The sequence below is a fragment of the Vigna umbellata genome, chromosome 9, assembly GCF_029865625.1.
Source record: "Vigna umbellata cultivar VRB3 chromosome 9, Vumbellata_1.0, whole genome shotgun sequence".
Lineage (NCBI taxonomy): Eukaryota > Viridiplantae > Streptophyta > Magnoliopsida > Fabales > Fabaceae > Vigna > Vigna umbellata.
Window position 1 is genome coordinate 42,817,577 of NC_142173.1, and position 26,354 is coordinate 42,843,930.

A 26,354-nucleotide genomic window follows, 5' to 3' on the forward strand; every position below is an offset into this window, starting at 1 on the left:
TATAGAGGCTACTAGTGCTCCTGATGCAAAATAGTGGGATAAGGCCATTAATACTGAAGTTGAATCAATTCAGAGAATCGTACTTGAACTTTAATAGATTAGCCTAAAGGAGAAATACCATTGGTTGTAAGTGGATCTCTAAGAAAAAGTATCACCCCGATGGATCTAAAGAGAAATATAAGGCAAGATTAATAACAAAAGGTTTTACTAAAAAACCCAACATAGATTACTTTGATACTTTTGCTCCTGTGAATAGGATTTCCTCCATTTGAGTATTGTTAGCTCTAGCAGTTATCCATAAACTTGTGATACATTAAATGGATGTTAAAATAACTTTTTTGAATGGTCATTTAGATGAGGAAACTTATATGATTCAACCTGAAGGGTATGTTGTACCTAGTCAAGAGAATAAAGTATGCAAACTTTTAAAATCCTTGTATGGGTTGAAACAAGCACCAAAACAATGGCATGAAAAACTTGTGTTTGATTTGTGATGGTTTTTCACCTAATGATGTTGATAAATGTGTGTACTCTAAATCTGAAAATGGTAATTGTGTAATTATATCCTTGTGTGTGGATGACATGTTAATCTTTGGTACATGCAATGAGATTTTCGCTAGAACTAAATTGTTTCTAGGATCAATTTTTGAAATGAGTTTAGGTACTAGAATGATAAGGAAGGCAGACAATATATTATTATCTCAAGAATAATACATTGAGAAACTTCTTAAGAAGTTTGGATTTTATGACCTAAAACTAGTGAGTACTCCCTATGATGTTAATTGTAAATTAATGAATAATAAAGGAGAATCTATATCTCAGCCTCAGTATGACCAGATAATTGGGAGCTTACTGGACTTTATGAGCTTTTCTAGACCTGATATTTCTTATGCAGTAGGTAGACTGAGTAGGTACACTCAATGTCCAAATCGGGAACATTGGGATGCACTTACTAGGCTTATGAGATACTTAAGAGGTTCAATGGATTATACCATTGAATATAGTGGATTTCCCACTGTACTAGAAGGGTACAATAATCTTAATTGAATCTTTGATTCATATGAGAAAATCCACTAGTGGTTATGTATTCACACTTGGAGGTGGTAATGAGGCTAAATGATTGAAAAACTTCTTAGTGAACAATCCAGTAGGAATGAAACCAACCTCATTAGTGTCAATACATTGTGATTGCCAATCGACAATAGTTATAGCTAAAAAAAAGAATTATAATGGAAAGAATAGACATATACAATTGAGACACAATTTGGTAAAGCAGTTGCTAAAGAGTAACTTCATTAATCATGTGAAGTCATAACGGAATCTTGCTGATCCACTGACAAAATCCCTAGGAAGACATATGATATTAAAAACATCGAGGGGAATGAGACTTAATCCACTTGCAAACAAACAAGTGATGGTAACCCAACCTTTCTGATTGGAGATCCCATGAATAACGTTTATATGGGTAAAAACAAGTAACCTTTTAGTTGTAATAGCACTAAATTGATTTTAATCAATTATGTCCCTTCCTATGGTGTGTGTGTTTGTGAAAGTGCTAAAGACTACATTATTAAGAGGTTAAACTTTGTCACTAAATTCTATATGGTGAAAGAATTTTAGCTTAAACAATGTTTTTAATGATTTTCATATCCCTAATGAGTGGTGTATGATTTGAAGCATACACTTGATGAAATCACTTATATGAGTGTCGAGTGGGACCGCTTGCATGAGATCTTGGCATGATCTCTAGTGCACTCATGAATATCGGGCACACGCATGGCCTAGTAAGCACAACACAGCGATAACAACAAGGATTTTGGGGGTGTACTAAACCTCTAACACACGTCAAGTGTCTTTGATTCATATAGCTTTCTATACCAACTACACTGTGTTAAGTTTCTAAATCTAAGACTGGTTCATATAACTTGCTATACCAACTTTGATGCATTACATCCTATGAGACCCAAGATAAAAGTTTCGTATCTTTTCCTTCAACTCTCTTTTGCAATAAGTGGAGGATTGTTATAAAATATTAATGTTGATTGTAAAAGAATAACATTGGATTGCAACATTCAAAACTTTAATTGTCAACGTTGCAATTTTAAGCAAAGTTGAAATTCTTTAACCTTAAATAATTTATTGTTTTTAATTTTTTTATTGATTTTATTCTACCATAGTTCTATAAATAGAGAATTCTTCCTTCATTCCAAAACACACCAAAATCAGTCTTTCTCGTTCTCCTTTCTTCTTATTAGTTTCATTCTTTAGCTCGTTTTCTCTTCTAAAAATATTCTGGATTATTTTTATACTCTTTTTAGATATCATTGCTAGTTTTGAGATTCTTATAGATATTTTGAGAAATTCTTCTTATATCCTGGAAAACTTGACCAATAAGCACTTATAAGATTAATTAAACTACACCTAAGGAAATACTAAAAAATATTGTTGCCAAATTTTCTATAACAGATCTACGGTTCTTGAGAACTTATTCGTAATATATAGCACACTGTAATATAATAGAAAGTTTCCAAAAATTTTGAAAGATATTGTAAGTAACAAAAAGAACTCTAAAAAGAATAAAAAATAAATCCAAAATATTATTAAAAGAAAGAAGAGAAGGAAGAAAATCCACGGAAGAAACCGCACTTTACGATTTCAACAAAATCTATGTTTTAGAATCCCACTTGCAAGTCTTGCGGAAGGGGATTTGACCAACAGAAAAGTAGCCCTCACCAAGCAACGTGCCCGTTGCTTTGGGCTGAGAAGATTTGCAATACAGTTATAACACTTTTTCATGCTGAAATATTATAGGTTTTTAATTTTTGAAGTTATTTGACTGTTTCAATAAATTTAGGAGTACTTCCATATTTTTAGGAAGGTATAAAACATGGAATGTCTGTAGTTCCTATTTTCTGGCTTTCAGATTGAGTTAAGATCTATTTAAAGTCTTTTTCAATTCAATAAAAAAATAGACTTAATATAACAATTTCTTTGTTTTACTTTCTACTAACCCATTCCTTCAATTCTTTTAAAACTCCAACAAATAATGGAAGTAGCAAATGTTGCTGATAGCCAAGCCAGGAGTAGGGGTGGGCAAACTGCACTATCTGTACTGTATTATAACCAAACTATAATTAACTATATAATAATTCAAAGAAACTGAATTGAACTAAAAAGTAGTTAAGAAAAACTGATCTGAACTTAATTTTAGTGCACTTAGTGCAGTACAATCCAGTAAACTGCTTAAGTTCAAAGTCACACTTTTCATCACACGCAATGCCTTCCTGGACTGTCCTCCTCTGGATCCTCTCCTGTTTCCCTGTCACGTGGTCTCCCAGCGCCTCCCCTTCTCCGACCACCTCCTCCTCCCCGCCGCGCCTGCCTCCCTACGTTCCTCGCCGCCTCCCTACGCTCCTCGCCGCCAAAACCATCTTCGTCACTGACAACTCCCTTACCAACTTCTCCCTCGACCACACCCCCTTCACCCACCCCGACCTCTTCTCCGCCTCCTCCCTCGCCGGCGTCCAGTCCTTCCTCGACTACTCTCTCTTCGGCGACGGCCTCCCGCCCTCACCCTCTCCCCCCGCCGGCAACTCCATCGACTCCTTCTGGAACTCAGGTGCGTCCTCCTTCGGCTCCCGTCTCAACGACATCGTTTTGCTCCCCCTCTTCTCCTTCGTTCTTCCACCTTACCATGCCAAGGTTTTTCAATCTCTTTTGAAAGGGAAAGGGAAAAACGTGGGTTTGCAGATTTGCTTCTCTTTCCAACGATAAGTGTTCTCAGAACCCGAGTCTTCGACAACAATGGTGGCAGCAGGAAATTGTGATGGAAAAAGAAAATAGAAAAACCTACGATTGAGAAAGGAAACAGGAAAACTGAAACCATAGTTAACTGTATTCAAAATGAAATAGTTCAGTATTTTTGAACTGTTAACCAGTATAATTAGTTTTTAGTAAAAGTAGTTTTAAGTTTTTTAAGTTTAAAACAGTACAGATAAACTATAATTTAAGTTTCTTAACTTAAATGTGCCCAGCCTTAGCCAGGAGGTGAGAAGTGGAAAATAGAACTCAAATTTTATTTCTTGAAAAATGCCAAATACAATTGACGAATATCCAAGTGGTGAAATTTTGCAAACTTAAAATCACTCAAGAATGTGTAAATATCTTTCTGTTGATTTTAGTTTTAGGACTTTATCAAGTTTTAACTTTTTTTATTTTTATTCGTTCATATAGACCATAATCCTTTCTAATAAGCTTCGATGCAACAAAAGCTAAAGATGAGCAACTTGTTTTGGAAGTGGCCAGTGCAACTAAAGGTGGAATTAAAAGGTTGAACCAAGCTGTAGTGACCTATTGTTTCAAGTTAAGGACTCCAATGAACAATTTGAAGACCTGGAGCAACCTATCACAACCATTAAATACATTTGCTAGATTTGTTACCTGCTGAACCAGATTAACCAAATGCACTGGATAGAGGAATTTACATTGAAGTGTACTACTGTAGGAAATCTTTTTAACCTGTAATTGTAGGTTAAACCAGTTTATAGGTAGCTAGCTATAAGTAGTGAAATCTGTAATAGTGTTGAGTTCGGGAGATTTGTCAATGAATCTTCACTAGTAAAAAATGACGTTTTTAACTCGTACATTATGACTCGGTTTTTACTGAACCGAAGCATATCAAAACGCGGTGGCAGTCTCGTAATTTTAAAAGCATTATATGCCTCGGTTGTTAAGCAACCGGTGTCTAAAAGTAATACTGATTCGGTTATCAGAGTGAACCGAGGCATAATCCTCACGTAGCAAACATACGGCCTCGGTTGGCATGAACCCGAGGCATATTGGACTCTAAATCGGCCTTGGTTGGCATACACCCGAGGCATATTGGGCTTTAAATCACGCTTCCCTGCTCATTTCCCCCGAATTAACACCTCTCCTCTTCTTCTTCTCTGCCTCTTCTCTGCCTCTTCTCTGCGTCTTCTCCGCCTCGCTCCCTTCCTCCGCGATGTGCAATGTGCGACGACGGTGGACGCAACGGCGGCAGCGAGGACGCGGCACCGAGAACGCAGCGGCGACGAGACGCGGCGACGACGACGCAGCGGTGACGAAGGGCAGATCTGGGCGCATGGAGGGCAGATCTGCATCGACGGACTGCATTCTTCGTTGGTGGCGGTGAAGGCGACGGCGAAGCTGAGGCTGTTGGCGAAGAACAGAGCGGATGCAGGAGCAGCGGTGCCCTGATTGGCGAGTTTGGTGCGGTTCCCGGTCTGGTTTCGTTGCTCCGGTGCAGCGATCTGTGGACGGACTGCGGCAAAGACGCAAGGGCGCAGTGGTCGTTCCTTTTCTTGCGGCGGGGCGCAGTGGTCGTTCCGATTCGTCTAAGGTTCCGATTTCAATTTTTGGAGTTTCTGCTTGAGTTTTTGATTGGATTTTTGATTGGAGTTTCATTCTTGTTTCACTTTTGATTGGATTTTTGATTGGAGTTTCATTCTGGTGGAGAATCATTCTTGTTTCACTGAAAATGTGGAATTGCGTTGTTGTGTTGGTAGCTCTGAAAGTGGGAAATCATGCTGGTGGCAGTGGAAGATGGGTGATGGCAGTGGAAGATGGGTGATGCATAAGAACAAACATCAACAACATCCTAAAGCTTAAAAAAAAAAAACAAGTTACTGCCTCGGTTACGTAAAAACCGAAGCATAAATCCTATTCTTTTTAACTCAGTTCACGACCGAGGCATAAAACCTACCCCTTTTTACCTCGTCGGTATATGCCTCGGTTGTAGAACCGGTGCAGTATCCTCTTAGTGTACTAGTGCTTGGGCAAAGAAGGAAAGACTCAAAGTTGCCGAACATGGAAAGCTAAAGACATACCTTTTAACAACATTTCTTGAATTTCTTCCATTGTAGTACATTTTCTCTTGAAGATACATAGAATCCTGGACTACATAGTTAGCTAGGAGTATTTGAACTTCAGGTCTTGAGTTTTTTTTTTTTTTAGAAATAGTTTGCTGTTTTTATAATTTAAGAACTACAAAGTTTGGCTTAGATCATGAATTCAGTTCATTTTATGTGAAATTCGTGATTTCTTCAATCTCTACATTATTATTATTCTTGGTTTCCACCAATTGTTTACTCAAATCGTATTGTTCAACATATTGTAAGGTGACGTTTGCAATTATATACATTTTGACACGAGACTTTCAATGCATTAGTGTAGTATAAATATTTCGAACATGAGACTAGACATTAATATATGGTCTAACAACGATAACATGTAAAATAATATGTGCAACAAATAACAAATCTCTCTAGAATATAATATAACAATGACTCATGACTCTAATATAATGTTAATAAAAGAAAAAGTACATATGAAATTAATTTATCTTATGTTGAATATATAGATAAAATGTTATATTTATAATAAAAGAAATATAGACTAAATTCAAAATAAAAACAAAAAATAATAACAAATTAACTAAAAATAAAAAAATAAAATAAAATATTTATATAAAATATCTAATATTTTAATATATGTAGCAGATAAAAAATTTTGTATAATGAATGCATAGTCATTGTTGTAACAAAGTGATCACATAGATGTCTCTCTCTATCTCTCTCCCTCTCTCTCGTGTGCGTGCGAGCACGTTTGCGCACATGTGTGCGTGTGTGCGTGCCTGTACCTGTGTGCTTGTGCGTGTCTGCGCGTGTGCGTGGGGATAGGGACAACTAAGTAGTGTGTGATATGATTTGTTATGATAAATTTTTTTCTTAAACATGGTTCCCATTTGCGCAGTGCTGTAATTGAATTTAATTTGAATCTGTCCAATGGTATTCTTAGTTGCTTTCTTTGTTGTTGTGCACATGACTGCCAAATCATAAGTTGGAATATGAGGGAAGAAGATGGAAAAGGGAAGAACTATGACTGAAGTTAACAAGGCCATCTGGTTCAATATATAGTACAACATAATATGCAGTGGAAACTCTTAAAATACTTTATAAGAACACACGCGCACACAGATTCCCAAATATTCATTTAAGAGCCTTTGTTTACAGTTTGCTCTTACTATTCACCTGTTTTTGCTAACTCATTCTTATTGGTGGTGGACACTACAACAACCTCAGTCGTACTATTTAATTCTGTCTCTGATGACACCAAATCAGTTTGTTGTTTCATTTCTTTGCTTTTACTCCACAGCACCATGTACAAGCCACACACAATTAGCGCTGCGCCAAGTACACTGAACATATTAAAAAATAAATAAATATCAGTCACACGAGAGAAATTAGCATGACAATTTTTTATTCAAGGTTTTTTCTTCTTCTTAGCAACAAGACACAATATAGAAGAAGAGTAAAAGAGTACATAGTACATAATTATAATGTCACCTTTTAAGTAACTCCCAATTCATAAATATATATTGTTTTATCTTCTGTATTTAAGGTTTACCACAAGTTACCAACAATTTTACCGAACAAGGTCTAAATGTTTATTAAGTGAAAAAATGGTGCAAAAGAAATAGTTTATACCTTCCAAGGTATAGTTTCTCTTGTAATAAGAGTGGAGCGGTGATAGCCACGAGCACAAGGGTAAGGGGATTGAATACAGATGCATATAATGGACCTTTCTTCCGTACACACCACGAAGTGACAATATTAACGAATGTAGTGACTGCAATTCCCTGCCACAGAATTTTAGTTTCAAAATATGAATTATAAGTAAATGGCAAACTTCCATTTCATTTTGGAGTTAAAGTATGAGAAAAAAAGGTCGGAAAGATAGCGCAGTAGGTAAAATGTGATGAAAATTTGAAATATGAAGAAAATAAAATAAAAATGATATAGAAATTGAATAATGGTTATTAGTGTACCGAATAGAGTGCCGCCAAAATCCTAATAGCTGAAGGCAACTTCCATTGATTCCAATCTTTTTCAACACAAAGGGCAAAGAGTGTGGCTTGTACTGCCGCCATTGAATTCATTAACGATGTACTTGAGTGGTGGCTTGGATATTCCTTACTCAGCTTAGCCTATATTGTACATTCACAGCTTCAACAAATATGTATCCAAAACCACACCAAACACATGCCTACTCGTATTAATTAAAGCAAAAAAACATACATCATATATGTAACATGTCTATGTACTTATCTTACTAGAATGAGAAGAAAATGAGCCAAGAAAAGAAAACTGATGGGTATAAAAGTTTTCTAATTTTTCTTCTTAAAAAATGCTACCTTCTTGAGGATTACCAAACGAAATTACAGTGGTAGGGGTTATATGGTAGTTTCCTCACGTATTTTGAGTTAAATTTAACACGGATGGAACGAAGTGCAGATTTATTAGTTTGTGAAGGTATTTTAAAGAGAAGTAGAAGAAATATATTAGGATTTTATTAGGAGTTTCTCTACATTTGTGGGAATTCAAAATGCTTTTTTTTTTTTCGAGTTAAGTGTTGGATTTAGAAGTTTCTAGCTACAATGTGATTTAACTTTGGCTTGTCAAGCTTTATCTGATGAAAAGATACTTCCATGGTCTGTTAGAGGTTATTGCATAAAATGTGTAAAGTTTTGTAATGATATTGATTTTAAAGTGTAACATTTTTCGAGGAGGAAATTGTTGTATGGTGAGTTTAGGCCTTTTATAGGGAATGTTTCGGTGGTATACAATTATACCAAGACTTTTATCATATAATTGGTTATGGTTTTGGTTCTGAGTTTTGTTTGATTCTTGTTTATTTTAATAATATTTTATATGATGATATATTATAGATGTAATTTAAGATATTGTTAATGTTAAGGAGTATATTGATGTTTATCATGGATTTTACAAGTTAAAAAAATATAGTGAAATTACAAAGTGACAAATATTACCTCACGCAACAAAAAGGTTGCATAATAGAACATAATTCTTCACAATATTGTTAAGTGTATAATAAGTTATGTGCTCATTCTCCTTCCAAAGGTGCAAAGTAAGTTGAGAATTTCTAGCTTGAAAACTAAGAGTTTAAAATCTTCACATTCAATCCATAATTATTCAAATCTAAAGTAGTTTAAATTTATTTTGATGTTTTTAAGCTCAAATTCAAATTTATATTCATAAACTCTAGATTTGGTCCATTCAATTGTATATGAATTAAATATAGATTGAAAAACCTTTCTTATAAGTTTGAATCAGTTTATTTAATGAAACATTAGGGTGGGTCTCTATGTATGACAAGACCAAGTGAGCTTACCTCATGTAAGGTCGATTTGGTGACAAATCCTAATTAAAAGTCCAATTGTAAGAAGTATGATTAAGCAAATATAAGAAGAGTTATCAATAGAAGGTGAAGTAAAGCTCTCTTTCTCTTTTAGACCATCATGGGTGGAATAATTTTGGACTTTGTATTATGAATCTAGTAATTGTAGGACTTATTTTTTGATCTTGTATTTGGACCAAGTAAAATAAAGTTTTTGGCCACTTAAGTCAACAAAGGGACAAGGTCCAAAGTTGATCCAAGTGGATGTCAAAGAGCTAGTTTAACCAAGGGGTCAAAGTTTTCAACCTTATTTGGTGAGCAAGTGTATGAGGCATCCCACCTATGTGTGTGTAGTCATGTGTGATGCTCACATTAGAGATGATTTCCCATAGATGGTGGCCACATCCTCCTCTTAATGGAGAGGAATTTTGACACATTTCCTCCTCCTAATGGAGAGGATTTTTCATCTTGTTCTCCAAGCTAGCCAAGTTTGGGTTTTTAGGTCTAGCTTCTACAATTTGGAGACACCCTTAGCCTATAAATAAAGATGTCTCTCACTCCTGTAATCAACTTTGAATTTAAATTATGCTGTCATTTTTGAGCCATAATACTCATCTTAGGTCACCCAAGGTCAGCATCCCAAGTGGTCTTCTCTAGTCACCTTCCTCAAGAGTTGGCCTAACCTCTCTTTGAGCATCATCAAACATCTCTCCCTTCCATCTTAAATCACATAGGTCGAGATTCTTAGCCCTTTCCCCACCAAATTCCGCTCCATACCTTTTGTCTTGTTGAGTTTCATATTCTACTTTTTTATTCTATATGCTTCCTTCTTGAGCTTTCAATTTCAAAATATCAACTCTGTTTTTGTGTGTGGTGGTCTTGTTTTTCACTTAAAAAGAGTGGAAAAAGAAGTGATAAAAGATTCAAAGAAAAGGTTACAAATAGTTCCCAAAGAGCCTAGAAAAGGTACTTCAAATTGTGTGCATTTGATCACTACCACTATCTTGTTTGATAAATATATTTTACTGCACTTGTGCTCTCTATTTTGTGAGTTTTGGGCTCTATCCAGCAGCTCAAACTCTTGGAAATTGATTTTAAAGGAGTGGTCTTAGTGTCCTATTTCCTCAAAGCTTGCCAAAGACAAGAAGCACTAATTTCTATTTTAGTAATTTTTGTTTTTGTGCTTTTATTCTAGTGCCTTTCTTTAGGTAACCTTTTTTGTGTGCTTAACCTTCTTTTCCTACCCTTTAATTTATTGCTTGTCTCCTTTGGTTTTCTTCTTTTGTCATACATAAACTCCTTTTGGTAACCTTGATTCTTTTTTAGACATTTTCTTGCTTTTGGTTGGCCTACTTCTCGATTTTGGTGATTTCCTCGTGGTGTAGGTTATCTATGAGGTGATCCAACATTTGGAGGTAGCATCCTAGGTGATGGATACCTAGTGGGAGCTTCAAAGTCTTGTGTGGTAGCCAAGAAGGAAGTGAAAGAAACACTTAAGAAGAAGATTAAAGTTTGTGTGTATTTCTTTGAGTTATAATCTTGCTTTGTTTTCCTTGTAAGTTTCAGCCTTGTTAGGTTGCTTAGGAGAGTCTTTGGTGCTCAATCTCATTTCCTAAGAAGAACCTCTAAAAGATATTAAATTTCTTACTTTTAGTTGGTAAGTTGGTGGTCCAAATTTCTTTCTCACTTTACCATTAAATAGGATAGTTTAGGTTAATTGCTTTCCTTAGTTGTTTGTATCTTAGTACGTATCTACATTTATTTTAAGTCTAGTTCCCTTTGATATATTTGGTGCAAGAAAACTTGAGATAAACTTTGGCTAAGAAAGACTTGGTTCTTAAGCAATCTATTGTGATTCACCTCCCTTTCCTAGAAGTGAACTTAAGTAGCTTTTGCCTCCTTAAGTCTCTTAAACTCCTTTTGAAATACTAAGCAGTTTGTTTGTGCATAGCATATTTTTGAAAACATTAAGAATGTCTAAGGCACCTTCTTACCAAATTTGTAATGATTCTAGTGAAGAAATCCAACCAAGTTTAACACATGTGGCCAAGGAACTAAAATCACTAAATTTTTTGCTAAAAGTAGAAACCCTCTTTAAAAAAAAAAGAAAAAGTTGAAAAGAAAAAATATCTTGCTTCCTTAGAACAAAAGCTTAGGATTCTTAATGAAAAACAAAAGAGAGTCCAAGAGGAAACAATAAGAGTTCAAAATGGAGTTGAAAAAAAAGTAAAAGTAGGAGTCTCTCTTAAAAAGGATTAAAAAACTCTAACATAAATCACACACACTTTGAAGAGGAAATGTTTACCTTGTCCTTTAGTACAACCTTGTTCCGATAGAGGACGTCTACCCAAAGTAGAACGTCCGCCCGAGGATTGTACGTCCGCCCAAGGATTGTACGTCCGCCCAAGAGCTGGACGTCCGCCCAAGGAGTGGACGACCGCCCAAGAGCTGGACGTCCGCCCTAGAGTGGACGACCGCCCAAGAGCTGGACGTCCGCCTGAGAAGTGGACGTCCGCCTAAGTTGGCGTGTCTGCCAATAATCCGGACGTATTCACGAGCCGGACGCCCGCCCAAGGATTGTACGTCCGCCCAAGAGCTGGACGTCCGCCCTAGAGTGGACGACCGCCCAAGAGCTGGACGTCCGCCTAAGTTGGCGTGTCCGCCCAATAATCCGGACGTATTCACGAGCCGGACGCCCGCCCAAGGATTGTACGTCCGCCCAAGAGCTGGACGTCCGCCCAAGGAGTGGACGACCGCCCAAGAGCTGGACGTCCGCCCAAAGAGTGGACGACCGCCCAAGAGCTGGACGTCCGCCCAAGGAGTGGACGACCGCCCAAGGAGTGGACGACCGCCCAAGAGCTGGACATCCGCCCAAGGATTGGACGTCCGCCCGAGAGCTGGACGCCCACCTAGGGTAACATCCCTGACCGACCATCATTCCCAACCGACGCACGTTGCTGATTACACGGTTAAATGCTAATGACACATTAAAGTCCTTAACGAAGATTAAGGTATTATTGGGCCGTCCCCAGGCCCCCAAAAGGTAAAAGCCCATTACAACTCACTATAAATAAAGGTCTCAGGTATGAACTCTGACCGACTGGAAGAACGATGCATACATGCATCACAATCGCTCTGTCATAATACTGACTTGAGCGTCGGAGTGCCTTTAGCAGGTACCCGGCCCCTCCCCAACTGGGAGTATGGAGCAGCGCTAGGAGAGGGAGGACGCCCGTCCAGGAACAGCGTTCGTACATCATTAGACCGTCCGCCCAATCTGCATCAGCTGGAGAGAGGCGTCCGCCCGTTTCCAACGTTCGTGATCGATCGTCCGCCCGGCTCCAGCAATCGCCATCAGTCGTCCGTTCGTTCATCTTCGCCGCCCGCCCGTTCGTCTTCGACAGTAAGTTTGTGTGTTTTTACAGGGTCCCCACCGATCCAGTCGAAACAATAACTTTTTCTTCTTTTTCATTTCCATAGATGATAGTAGTTGTTAGATTATTTGGAGAGAAAAACATTAATATTTAGATCTAACATGTGTACATATAAAAGCAACAGGAAACATATACCTGAATGATGAGCCATATTGAAAAACTGAAGCAACATCCAATACCACTTAGAACACCTATCCACTGTTTTCCATCTGATGCTCCTTTCTGACCGATATCCTTTTTAGGCATAAGATTAATGTGAATATTCTTCCAAATATTTATTTCTACTCCTTTAAAGAATGACAACATCATTGTCCCATTAACTCCAATTATCGTTCCCATCACCTTAGTTTTTCCTGTTACAGTTCGCAAGTTTAACTTTTCGTAGCTACAAAAAAGATAAAAAAAATCAGTGCATTTTTTCTTAATTCTCTTTCCCACAAAAAGGAAATAGCACATGACTGTGAAAACTGGTGAGTCATGACTACATACCCATACAGAAAGGAGAAGATGAAAGTGACCACAGGAACCATGTTGAAAACAGCGTTAGCATATGTTGCTGATACCAACGCTATGGCGTTGAAAAAAAGATTTTGGAATAAACTCCCCCTATTCATTCATATCATCAATAAACATTATTTGAATTCAAGTTATTGTACAAATTAATTTAATAATAAGGACAAAAAGGTGAAGGTTGAATAGTTTGCATCAACCATACCCAAATAATCCACAAAGAAATGTCATCACGAGCACTCTCCATGTCAACTTTGGTCTGTTTTTTCTGTTTTGATTGTCAAAAGAAAAGTAAAAAATTATCCAATGATGCATAAACTATGATGTCAAGATTACAAAATACAATAAGCTATGATGTGTGAATTCACCTTTCGAAAATAAAAGCAAGAATAAAAGTGATAGCAGCTCCAAAAATGTGCCGGTAGGCACTGAATACTCTAATGCTCATTCCATCAGTTATGGCGAGGCTAGCAATCACAGTATTTCCCGTGTATGCAACCTGCACTAGCATCATCAGTAAGGGAGGCTTCAACTCTTGCATCACTTTCACTATATGGTTCATTGTATTGGCTGTTGTATATGTTCGTTTGCTTGATGAAGGAAACAAAGAAAACAGAAAAAATAGAGAAATATGTGTGAAGGTTCTATATCAACAAAGACTTATATTTGTTCATAGGGATTATTAGTTACTACTCAAACTTTCGTTCCTTCCATGCATTGCACGTGTTCGTTACATATCATAATCTGTATATGAACATAAAAATGTATTAATTATGTATTATTAAACATTGACGGATTTGAGATGTTACTGTTACTATTATTATTATAGTTTCTTTAATCTAAATTATTGTTCTTATCAAAGAATCCGTATATGTCCATCGCATCACACTCTTAAAGACTATGTAAACTAGATGTATTCTTTATAAAATATTTGTAAAAAAAGCAGGAATAAATATTTAAATAATAAATTATACTTTTTGTTTTCTTTTTAACTTTTACTAAATGTTTAGATATTCAAACTAATACGTCGACATAAAAGACGCTCCATTATTCTTGTTATACTTAATAAATTAAATAATTAAAATGATGAAAGATAAATAAAAAAATGAGTTATGGTTTAGAAATGTCAGTCTTTCCTAATTCAGCTAATGGGGTCGAAAATGAATAATGATTTTTGCCTAAAATATCCCTTCTATAGCAAAAAGTTGAAAGAAAAGGGAGGAGGAAGAAATAATTACTTTTCTTTTTATCTCTCTAACGAATACCAAACTAGAAATTAATTAATATATATACGTATGCACATACGTCATACGAAATAAATTTTTTATTAAAAATAAAATATAACTTCTTATGTTATATTTTAGTGATATTTTATAAATGTTATATATATATATATATATATATATATATATATATATATATATGATATAGTTTTTTTAGTATGAATTTCATCCAACATAAATTTAATAAATTTTAAATTTATCAGTTTTTGTTTAAATTTGGAAATATGAATATAATTGATAATATGTAACTAGGCACCACACAAGTTGCCTGAAAGCTTGTCGCAAAAAAATTTATACAATTTATTCAGAACAGATAACCCTAAAAAGCAACAAATTGTAAATATCCTCTACAGATTTTCTTTTAGTCAGATATGTTTATCAAACTAATTATTTTGTAATGTTATACATATTAACAAATGATTATTTACAATAAAGGAAAATTAAGTTTATGAACTGGCTGATTGTCAACGTATTCCTAATTAGAAGTTAATGTAATAAGAGAAAAATGAATACAGAGAAAATTGAATGTTAAATGTGAGTGGAAAGTGAGGTTAAATTAGGTACAAAAGCAACTCTAACGATTACAACATTTACAAAAACAAAAATAAAAAGGTAGTATACTACTAGAATTTATTAAAATTTGTATAATTTATACTATAAGTTTTTTCTATATAAAAAGTCGTAAAAAATTATTTTCTTACAAATTTTCACATGAATTTTAAAAATTCCATGAACTATTTACAGAAATATTTCATGAAATATAATTTATGTGAAGTTGTGGTCTTTAATAATTGATCTAATAATGAATGCAATAGTCTGTACTTCAAACCACCAAAGTGTTATCCCTATAAGATGGCAGTTTAGTAGCCAATGGCTAAACTTATTAAAGTTCTTGAAGTTGAAAATCGTTTGTTTATTAAAAAAGATAGGATTTTCTAATCTAATTAAGCAACTTAATTCTCCTCAAACTCCCCCATCATTCTCTTAAACAAACTTTGACAGTAATATTGTTCTTTTAGGAATTTTTCACTTTCTTGAATTATATTTTCTCATCTGTACACTACAAGAACACTGATAACTCACTTCTAAATCTGTCAAAACGGGTCACCCGGCCCGACCCGATCCGGTTCACTCTGGGTTCAACTCGTATGAGTCGAGTCTAAATAAGTCGGGTTGAAATCTGACCTGCATAAAAAAAATATAATTTTTTTAAATCTAATTCGACTCAAATTCATGATGAGTCAGATTAATCCAGGGATTGTGACCTATTTTGAGAGCTGAATTCACTTCTACGATACTGTGTAGGTGTTGTTGAGATGGACAGTAGAAGCGTCGGTCTTGGAGATGTTTCATGTGCTTGAGTTGGTCCAATAATAACAAAAACTAATTTTTATTTTTAAAACGCTAGCATTAATTAGCTGGTCCATGCTAAAAAATAAAAATAAAAATTAATTTTATTTATAAAAAAACTAGCATTGGCCAGCTCACAATATATAATAAAAAAATTAAGTTTTATTTATAAAGTGCTAATATCACTACAAGAATGATTGAGATTATCGACGGTCATAATTCGTCGGGAATGTATAAAATCCGTCGGTAATTAGCATTTACCGACGGCTTACCGACGGCCAAAATACCGTCGGTAAAAACGTTGTCGGTAAACTTTATCGACGGATTTTTGGCCGTCGGTAATTACCGAAGACTTTTGGCCGTCGGTAAAGCCTTCGGTAATTACCGAAGGATCTAGGCCTTCGGTAATCCGTCGGTAAATGTCGCGACCTGGTTCATCTTCTTCCTCTTCCTTCGTCGCTGTGTAATTTTTTTTTTTCATTTCCACAAACTCCGCCACCAAAACGGCATCACGCTTCCAGCAAGCTTTGAAGAGGCAACCTTGGTCCAACAAGTTTGAAGATGGGGCTGGACACGCTGGCAACAAGGAGGGTGCACACGAAAGTTGAGCTTGCAAGGAGAATCCAGTAGCTTGATTGCAGGTCTAGCTTGACGGTCCAGAAGAGGGCAGCGTATCCAGCAGAAACCCACGTACAACCTTCACGTTTCCAGCGTCCAGCGTTGGGAGTGTCCAGCAACACTTGGAAGCACTTCACGGGCTGAAGGGGATTGAATGGAAGGGGGTGCATCAATTAGAAGAGGGGAGCGTCCTTGGAGAATTGCACGTCCACAAGAAGTGATCCAGCAGGCTGCACGTCCACGAATACCACGGTCCAGTAGAGCAAGGGGCTTCCGCGGGAGAAGGAGAGGCACGTATTGGGTTGCCACGTCCAGCGGTGGTGGAGAGAACGGTGGTAGAGAGAAATGAGAGGAGAAGTGTTTGATACATATATTGGCACTGGATGCGAAGCTGGTTTCGAAAAATTCTGATTTTTTACCGACGGTCAGAAGCCTTCGGTAAATCCGTCGGTAATGTCATCCGCAATTCCCGCTCTTTTTACCGACGGCCCAAAGCCTTCGGTAAATCCGTCGGTAATGCGCATATCACTTACCGACGACCCAAAGCCTTCGATAAATCCGTCGGTAATGCACATAAAAACACTGTCGGTAATTCCGTCGGAAATTAAGATATATCGACGGATATGGATCCGTCGGTAATATTAATATTTTTTGTAGTGTATCGGTCTAACTTATGCTAAAGAAAAAAATAATTTTTATTTATAAAATAATAGTATCGATCAAGCTACCACTGAATAATAAAAATATAATTTTTATTTATAAAATAATATTACTAAATAATGATAAAAAAATCAACATTTTAATAAGTAATAAAAAGATTAACTTTTATTTATAAAGAGATTAGTCAGTTGAGTCTATGCTGAAAAATGAAAAGATAATTTTAATTTATAAAGGAGTAATGTTGCTCATCCTCAAGTTAAATAATAATAAAAAATTAAAATTTTATTTATATAGGAATAATATTGAACAAGTCAATAAGAATATGGATTTTATTTATAAAAGGGTCGCATCGACTAAGTCGACACATAAGAATAAAAAAATAATTTTATTTTATAAAGGATTTGAGTTGAACAAACCTACCTAAACGCTCAACTGAACATAATCACTAGTAAATAAATAACTTTTTAACTCGTACATTATACTTTAGTTTGTTTAAAATCGAAACGTATAAAATTGTAATGGCAATTTTGTAATTTTAGCAACATTATATGTCTCGATTCAGTATGAACTGATGTCATTACAAAAATATATAATTTTAGTAGGAGTTATTTTAACGTTAGCGGAGTTTTAACCTCCAGAAAATACAATTCCCGGGGATACCAAAACCCCTAGAAAAAGTTGCGTCAGAATTGGCAAGAGTTTTGCTAAAACGGTCGGGGTTAGCAGGGGTTTTTCAAAAACCGCTGGGATTAGCAAGGGTTTCTACAAAACCGCCGAAACTATCCTATTTTCACCATTCTTGTTCATCTTTATCATCTTTGTTCACGAAATCATCTCTATTTCCAAAAATATAACTTATATACCATTGGTTGGAAATGATATTTTATATTCATTTTCATAAAACAAGACTAAATAGTTTATAATAATATAAAAAGTAAACACAATTTTTAATAATAATTTGTAACGCATAATAAATAAAAAATGAAAAGGTAAACAAATAATTTTACCCGTAAAAAAAGTGATTTTTTTACTATTTGATTCTCTTCCCATTTAAACCTACTACCTCGGTTCTCTGACTAACTGAGGCAAAAAGTCCTGACAGCTTTCTTGAAATAGGTCTACTGCCTCGGTTCTCTGAGTAACCGAGGCAAAAATCCCTGATAACTTTTTTGAAATAGGCCTACTGCCTCGGTTCTCTGACCAACCGAGGCAATATGTCCTGCCAAAAACTGACAATCTCTGATTCTGAACGTTTCAAATCTATTTCTCAACATCTACTACCTCGGTTCCATTTTAACCGATGTCATAGACCCTTTATGCCTCAGTTTAACTACGAACTGAAGCCTATAGTTAGTAGATTTTTTAAAATTTTCGATTTATACTTTTATTTTGAATTTTTTCTGGAAGGTTTACGCATCGGTTGTATTTATAACTAAGGTAATAGCCTCTTCGATAGTTAAATTCAAGAAGCGTAAAAGAGTAAGCACATTTCACTCTTTCTTCTTCTTCTTTCGCTAGAGAGCCGCTTCTCATCTTGTGCAAACAACTTCTTCGTGTCGCTTCGCCGCCGGTGCCTCTACCACTAGCCGCTGCCTCCATCACTGGTCGTCGATTCTTCCTCCACCACTGACCGCCGCCATTGCCTCCATCATTGGTCGTCACTTCATTTGTCGTGTGAACGTTGATGCCTCTACTTATCCTTGCCACTGGTCGTCACTTCCTTGTTGCCACCGTTGTTTGTCGTCGTCACCGGCCGTTCCTTGCTGCCTTCGACCATTTTGTCGCTGCTTTTTGCTTCGTTTGCCGCCTCTGTTGTCCCATTGAAATAAAAAGAGAAAAAAATTGAATAGGCAAAAGACCCAATTTCTCAGAAAAAAAACATCTACCGCCTCAGTTTCAAACCAACCGAGACAAAAGATCCCCACATACTGCCTTGGTTTAGAACCAAGGCAAAAAGGCCTTTTTGCCTCGTCTGTATATACCTCGGTTCATGAACCGTTGTTTATATACGAAAATAATCGGTGTCGTTTCCCTTTACTACACTAGTGAATATTTGTCATTCAAAATTCACCTAATTTTGCTGATGTTGTTCCTGAAATTGTCGTGATAAACAACAATCTTCTCTTCACTCGATCATTGTCGAAGAAGACGCAAAGATCAATACTTCTCATTGAAAAAGCTTTTAATGAAGATATCAATACATCTTTGATCAACCAAAAGACTGTGGCTGAAGTTCAAACTTGTACCCCTACCCCGCACCCACAAAACCCTCCTAAACCTTCTAATCATACACCTTCCTCATCCACCCAACTTGCTCTCACTACAAAAAAAAATGTAGTTACATATAGTGAAAATCTGTATGTAGCTCTCAAAATTCGTATGCAATGTCTTATATATGGATTACTGACGAACCAAAATTCCTATGTAATATATTCGTAGGTAATGTTACATACGGATAAATCTATACATGTAACTGAGTTGGCAGATTGGCAGATTGGAAGATTAAACTTGTTACAAAGACTACACATACATGTATAACCAATTCAATGATACAATGTAGACAATTCAATGTTACAAAGACACACAATACTGAATAATAGTTTCATATATTGATTTAATAATAATCTTTATACATAATAATTTATAAATTCCAAACATGTTTAAAATGTCTAAGTGTTAATAATATAGGATAACTAACAAGTTACTAATATCAAATGTTTGAAAGTCCTAATACTAAAAGGATTTTCTAGATCTTGTTGTTGGTCTTCATTCATGTCTTAGGGCTGATTTTGTTGGTTTGGCATTGGAAAGAATCTTTGTGTAGTCGTTGTTGCCGAAGGTGGAAGATATCATGTTAATGCACCAATAAAACTTTGTAATGTGTGTATCTGTGTTATTCTTCAGCCCTCAAAGCATTTGTTTCACACTTCTTAGGACTGCATTTTTATTTTGTTGTGTTTTATTTTTTATTTGTAGTTGCTGATTTGTTTTTGTATGCTTTGCCTGAAGTCAATGATGGTTTTGTCTTTAAGTTATAAGTTTTCTAGTATTAGTTTTCTGTATCTTCACACTTGAGAGTAAATTTTGAGATTTGAGCATCTATTATATATGAGTATTAGGAACTATTTGTTTGCATTGTGTCTGCTTTGTTTGGCTTAGTTGCTGCTATCTTGGAGACTGATTGATATGGGATGTCAAAACTGTGAGTTGTCAATATTTACATCATATTGTTTTGTTATATGGTTTGGTATTGTGACATGGTCTTCTTTTAACTCATATCCACCATTTTGGCATTGCAAGGGTTAATGGGTAGACAAGAAACTTAATGGGTAGACAATAGACTTAATGCCTCTGAAGCAAATTACCTAAAGAAGTCATGGATAACTTGTAATTGAAATGACTACACCTCTTGTACTCAGAAAAAATATATATATATGAAAATCAATCAGTGTTAATGAGTTTCCTTGACTATTGTGAATGAACTAGTTATTGTTAAGGAAAAGAAATAAAAATACTTATATTTATTGAATCCCCTTAATTGGTCTGTATCTACATTAGACATTCCATAAGTTAACAAAAAACGTTAATTTAAACGCATACATACTAAATTTCAGAGAAGACAAGATATACAACAAAACGTAAAAAGTCATTCAAATATCACATTGTATAGATACTTATCATTATAACTAAACATAATTACCAGGTTTTAGATCGTGGTGAATAATGTCATTTGCACGCAGATACTCCATGGCTTGAGAAATATCCAAAGCAAAACTTATGGATTGCTCTAAACTAAGAGCATTTGGATAAATGCTCCCTAGGTATTTATGTAGCGAACCTTCCAAAAGTTCTGTAATTATCATCATTGTTGGCTCCACAGAGGCGCCTATAAACTGCAAAATGAGTTTAAATTACTAATACTTGTAGCTAAATTACTTCTCTCTAATCAATCATCCAGTTAACTAAAAAAGTCTTTAAAATTCGATCATTCTAATATCCTTTATGACTAACCACAGTAAATCTTAAGAAGCAAATTGTTATGAAGGTCTGCAGTATAATGGAACAATATATATGTGTGAGGAATTTAAATGTATAGTTAGAACTCTCATATAGAATAAAAATAGTGAATGAACAATATATAAAAGAAAAACTATAAATTGATTACAGGTTTTATAACCATTAGAAGAATAATAACAAAGAGTGCAGAGAAGAAGACAAATTATGAAGCACTTAAGTAAGAAAAGAAATTAAGAAGTACCCTTATTATATTTTTATGTTTAATTTTGGATATCAAGTTAAACTCCCGCTGAAATTTTGCTTTACAAGAAGAAGGAACATTTGATGTTTGCATTGGAAGCATAACCTTTATAGATATTAACTAAAGATGTTGTGCATTTTAGTTAATAATTATATACATTTTTTGGATTTGTCACAGATATTGTAATAATTACATTACAACAAAGTTTGGACAGTGAATCAAAGAGCTTTACTTTGACTATTCAAGTGAAAAATTATTATAGCTTTAGTTTTCATTTCTTTCCTCTCTCTCTCTATATATATATATATATATATATATATATATATATATATATATTTGATTATTCTCTACTCAGAAACAGAATTAGTTTTCATTTTTTTCCTCTCCCTTCTCTTCCCCCTCTTACAAAGGTTTTATTCATAAGTGTTTTACTCAGAAACAGAATTAACTAATCTCTACTTAGTGTTTTATTCAATCAACATTTACTTTTAAGGTTTACTACTTAGTATTAAATTATTCCAAGCAACAATTTCATAACTAAGTAGGGGAACTACTTAGTTTTGAATTCTTCAATTCTATAAACTTAGTACTACTTAGTTTTATAATCAGTTTAGTAAATTCATCTTATGTAGTGTTTCGTTGAATATCGTCACTTATTCTAACCTTTCAATCCTCATGACATGAACAAAGGTCGTTTTAATGGATAAATCATGGATAGACATGCCTCGAAATATAAGTCAATATATGAGAGGATTGGATACCTTCTTGGACTTTGCATTAAGTAATAGTGGTGTTAGGGGAAAGATAATATGTCCATGTCAGAAATGCAATTTTAAGAAATGGCAAAGTCGTGAAGAAGTATATGATCACTTAATTATTAAACCTTTTCTAAAAGGGTAAATAGTGTGGTTTCTACACGGGAGAGAAGAGTAAATACGAAGCGCCTCAAGTAATGGTCGAAGCTCCTCAAGTAATGGCCGAGAAAAAGATGGTGGAAGAGTTGAAATTAATGATAATATGTGTGAAATGATTAATGATGTATTTGCACATCATTGCTCTAACAATGACATGGCGGATGATGACGAGATGGGTGCAAAGTCAAGCCATACTAGAAGTCATGATGGGACCAATATTTTTGAATTAATGCAAGATGGACAACAAAATTTATATGAAGGATGTGATAAATATTCAAAACTTTCATTCTTGGTGAAGTTGTATCACATCAAATGTCTATGCAGAATAAGTGACAAAGCTATGTCCATGATACTAGAGTTTCTAGCAGATGCATTTCAACATGCTAAAATTCCAAATTCATTCTATGAAGCCAAAATAGTCATTAACAAGCTTGGTCTTCATTACACCAAAATTGATGCTTGCCCGAATGAGCATTGCAAGGAAGAGGGAAGAAATGGTGAAGTGTTATTGTTCTTCAGCTTTCTATTTCTCATTATATTTATGACATACTTACTATATATGCATTCGTCCATTTTCATAGGAAAGAGAGTGTGGGCACAAAGTTAGCAGAGGAAAAGTCTGGATAGGTACCCATAAGAAGAGCAATGGAGCTTTTGTTAGTGATAAGGCAAGAGAAATTGGAGTAAGTTTTATTCCTGGTACAGATGTATAACAATTTAGTGCAATAAATATGAAATTTATAGATGTAATTATGAGTTGTTGTTCACATTGATTGACGTTGTGCCATTGAAAATTGCATTCTTAAATATTGAGTTTGTTTGAACTGTGAAACAAATGAGTTAATATGATTAGTAATGCTTATGAGTATTGGTTTAATATTATAGATAACTTGATTATGTATGTCTGGTATTGCATGAACTCATCTTTAAACTCTAAAACTGTGTTAAGTGTCGAATGTATGTTATTATGTGAACTGTATAAATGGTGTAATATGAACATAAGATAGGAAATTGATGGTCAAAGCCTAAACTAGCTTGTGTGTTATCATGTACCTAAGTTGTAGAATGGAAGTGTGTGGTTATTAGAACTTTGTTCTTATGGTGAGTTATAGGAAGTATTATACTGGTGATGAGTGCATATTTATGCCCACATTTATGCTTTAAAATTAAATTTTTTGATGAAATTCATGTGCTTGAATGATTGATTTAAAGAGGATTTGGGATGATTTGATATATTGTGTTTGGAATTAAAAGGGACTTAAAAAGTGATTTTAATTGCATAAATTATTCTTGGAAATTCTTACGTTTATTTGTGCAGCTGAAATTATAAGTTCTATTGGTCCAAATGGCAATTCAAGGCCCAAAATTAGGTTTTATTTGGAAAATAATGTACAGATGGGCCAAACAGATAGACTTTACCCTTGCACCTCCTAAAATCCCTACATACACTCCTATTTCTGAAACAGGCCAACAACCAAGCCCAAACACTAAGCCTTTTCTACTACACCTCCCTAAGTTTCCTATACACACCCCTCCTAAACTAGACTCCACCAGATCATGCCATATGGCAATCTAAAACCTTAAGTTCTATCCAACCACATGCTGCCACATCACCCCCCTCTGCCACATTATCATCTTCTCCCCAGAAACCCTAATTCCCAATGTCGCACCGCCGCTATGAACCCTAGATCTGACCAACCACCTCATCGCCAGCGCCGTCGCACAGCAACCACCATCAACCACCAAGGCTGTCGCCACCAAACCTGTGAGCTCCTCCTCCATTCGCGAAATGGTCTCCGCTTTCAAAACCCCCTAATCCGGCCACCACAATGCCTCAACCATGGCAGTTTCTCCCTCGCCGTCATCTCCTTCACCTTTCTCGCGTACCATCCTTGCCAGAATCGCAAGGCCGCGACACCAACATCACGAGCCTCCTCCATGTGCCGCCGCATGAATCATCCTCACCACCAGTCAGCAGCAAGGTCGTCGCCTAATACTGATCCACATCGCACAAGCCGCCACAACCTCCTCGCGCAGTTCACCTTCGCCAAACCTTAGCGCCGCTGTTCGAAAGTCATGGCGCGGGTCATCTTCTCCTTCATTCATCAGACCTGCAAACAAACCCAGAAACATAGAAATCGCCGCCATCTCCATTCGAAAATTCTGGTGCGAGAGAAGTGGAGTTCATTCAAGCAGGCGGCACAGGAAGAGGCATAGAAGCTCCCTCTCCCCCCAATCTTAAACCCTAACTTTGGGTGGGAAAGGGGCTGACACGTGTTAGTCCCTCATTGGGCGCAACATCTCTGGTCAACAGATTTGAATCTGGTCAAGGTTGGTTAAACAGGGGTTCTGTTTCAATTTTGGGAAATTCAGTTGGGGCTAAAGTGCAGATAGAGGAAATTTCAGGGCTTATGTGTAATTTTGGAAATTCAGAAAAGCTAAAAGATAAAATTCAATTGTTGAATTAATTTAATTTGGGAATATCAACAGAAAATATCTTCCAAATAATGTTATAATTATCTAAATCTTTTAGTTATTTGGAAGATATAAGATAAAAGATTCTATCAACTGAATATTTAGAGTCCAAGCCCAATCAAGCCCTATATATAGAGACTTAGGGGAGGCAGAAGACTATTCATTCATTCATTCATTCACTACTTCTCTCACTTTTCTTTCATCTTGTATTCATCTCCATTCATGGAGAGCTAAGCATCTAGGGCTATTCTGCTGTAATTCCATTATGGATTCTGAGGTTAGGTTGAGTTAATGCAATTGTTTATTTTGATTATTGATTTAAGTTGTTCTCTCTCTATGTATTTCATCTCTCTATCAAATTAAAAGCAAAGATTTTTGCATCATAATGTGTTTGAATCTACATGCATATTGATTATATGAGTTCTAGGGTTTCTAGGTTTAATTGAGAATCTACTTTGATTTAATTTAGGAACTTTCATATGATTAAATGATTTTTATTATCAATTGAGAATGTACTTTGATTGGTAGTAATAATTTCAACTATAATCAATTAAGAATTTACTTTGATTGATTAGCTTTTAATTTGGTCAGGAGATTTAAGAATAGACATGATTAAACACAATAGGATTTGATTGAGAATGTACTTTGGTTGAATTCATTGTGAATAATCTAGAAAGGTTTTGCATTTGATTGAGAATTTACTTTGGTTAAATGCATGATCGTCCTCAAATTAATTAAGAATGTACTTTAATAACCGATGATGAATCTATCTTGGAAAAGCAGTGGAATTAGCTTGTTTCATCATAACTATTTTTAAGTTTCTTATTTGTTCTTTAAACGTTCTCCAAACATACTTTTATTCTTGAGCATTACATTGCATTCATAAGATTGAAATATTGAAAGACAATTCCGTATTCATTGGGAGACGACTCAGGGTTACTTTAACCCTATCTACTTTCTTGAATACTACTTGGCAATACTGAAGTTGCATTGAAAAGTAGTATTAATTTGATAGCTTCAACGACATCCTATCAACTGGTCAAAAGTGACGGATGAATATAATTAGTTAAACCTTTGTCTCACTTATTCTCTCAACCGAACAAACTGTTGCTCTTTTAAACTCTTCTTCTAATTCGTGCATATTTAAGTGATGGATTAAAACAATTTTATATCTGTGGAATAAACAATTTCGATACTCATTCAATATTAAACCATTGCTATCATATCAGTTCATAAACTAAATACTTGAACCAAAGAAAATTGAATTGAATGTCTTCTGATAGTGTAGTAAAAATAGTCCTTTGAAATCTGGTTCTGGAAATTAACATCGCAACTCTTTAATCTGGTGTTGTTTCTGTTTGGACTTAGAATCAAATTGTTTGTGCATTGATAATTGTATATCTATTGATAATGAAATTGGGTGAATTGTTTTATCTGATTTAGATGATTTCACTATTTTATTAAATGTTGTATGTAGGAAAAAAATTCAAGCATATGAATCTACAATATCATCGACTCAATCAAAAGAAATATCCAGTTCAGATTCATTGGCTCATGCTTTAGGAATCAAAGAGCATTGTGGATGCGTTCGCGGTTTAGGTTTGGATCCTTGCCC

General features: G+C 35.3%; 1 pseudogene; it reads right to left on the reverse strand.

Moving 5' to 3' along the window:
• Window positions 1-6,992: 6,992 nt before the first annotated feature.
• Window positions 6,993-13,743, reverse strand: LOC124841397 (WAT1-related protein At1g25270-like; annotated as a pseudogene).
• Window positions 13,744-26,354: the final 12,611 nt, after the last annotated feature.